The sequence below is a fragment of the Anneissia japonica genome, unplaced genomic scaffold (assembly GCF_011630105.1).
Source record: "Anneissia japonica isolate Jap-2015-1 unplaced genomic scaffold, ASM1163010v1 scaffold987_len1640505_cov201, whole genome shotgun sequence".
Lineage (NCBI taxonomy): Eukaryota > Metazoa > Echinodermata > Crinoidea > Comatulida > Comatulidae > Anneissia > Anneissia japonica.
Window position 1 is genome coordinate 678,737 of NW_022714175.1, and position 1,598 is coordinate 680,334.

At 31.4% G+C, this 1,598-nt stretch overlaps 1 protein-coding gene across 3 annotated transcripts in view; it reads left to right on the top strand.

Moving 5' to 3' along the window:
* Positions 1-1,598, top strand: part of LOC117108911 (betaine--homocysteine S-methyltransferase 1-like) — a 10,685-nt gene that overhangs the window by 2,884 nt on the left and 6,203 nt on the right. The window lies entirely within an intron of this gene.

Consider the following 1,598-nt stretch of genomic DNA (forward strand, 5'->3'; position numbering starts at 1 on the left):
TACATAATATTATTATTGATTTCAACAATAATAAATAAGCATAATACTACTATTAAAATAATAATATTTATATATATTCTATATGTGATTGCTTTGATGAGATTGTATTTTGTACAATAATAATAATAATAATAATAGTAATGATAGTCTTAAAAAAAATAACCATTTTCTCCGCCAAGATAAACGCAATCTTGGAAATTGGCATTATGATCATTTCAATTAAAATTGATAAAGACAGTAAAGAGTAACTAGTTAACTAAGTGTTTATTGTCAATTTCCACATTTGTAGCAAAACTAGAGGTGAATAATATATAATGCCATAGTTTTTTTTCAATTTACCTCGATCCGAGTCCATAAATTGAATTGTTAGGTCTTTCAGAGCAAAATTTCGCTATATAATATATATATATATATATATATATATACATACATATACATATATATGTGTGTATTATGTATATATATATATATATATGTGTGTGTGTGTCTGTGTGTGTGTGTCTGTGTGTATGGATATATATTGTTTTGAAATTGCTCTGATAACAATACAGTTAAATTTACAATTTAAAAGAGTTTTACCGCCAAAATGGCAGTCATCTTGGAATTTTTTTGTGATGACGTCATTATTCTGATTAAATTTTTTAACGAGGGTGAGGAGTAACAATTTAGCCAAGTTCTTGTTACATTTGATATACATAGCATGTGTAAAAGTGACTAAAAACATACATTTATTTCCCCTACCCTGATCTTAATTAGCCCAAAATAGGATATTTTATGTCAAAACTTTAAAGTGCTATAAAAAAAATTGCCCAAGCTCTAAGAATGGGGATTTTTTTTCTGAGACACTATATGATATACTGATTCAGAAAAACCAAAAATAAATTTTCCTTTACTTTTTTCCCGCTAATTTCCTACTGCACCCAGGCTATATATAATGATGATGTGATGATGATGAATTTTACTATTTAAAAGTGTCACTTCCGGTCATCATAGAGGTACTATTTCCTCAAATTTTTCCAACCATGGTGGAGGCTGAGGTGGATGTGGCCTCACGGCTTTGAGGTAGGGCAAATAAATTATATTCATTAAAGACAGTGTTTCTTTAGTATGATTTTCTATGGTACATCACTCATATTAATTAGATCTCTGTGGTGCCGAAAATCTCTGATAAAAAAGATCATGAGAAATTTTGCTGGCGCTTCATTTAGACTATATCATGGTGATGTGATGGTGATGAATTTTACAGTAGGCCTAAATGTCATTTCCGGCCATTTACAGGTACTATTTCCTCAAATTTTCTCAAGGTAGGTTGACTTTGAGGTAAGTAAATTTACTATAAAAGTGTCATTCCAGCCATCTACAGCAGGGGTGGATTAGGCCGCCAAAGATCATGAGAAATTTTGCTGGCGCTTCATTTAGACTATATCATGGTGATGTGATGGTGATGAATTTTACAGTAGGCCTAAATGTCATTTCCGGCCATTTACAGGTACTATTTCCTCAAATTTTCTCAAGGTAGGTGATGATGACGATGATGAATTTTACTATAAAAGTGTCATTCCAGCCATCTACAGCAGGGGTGGATTAGGCCGCCCTCC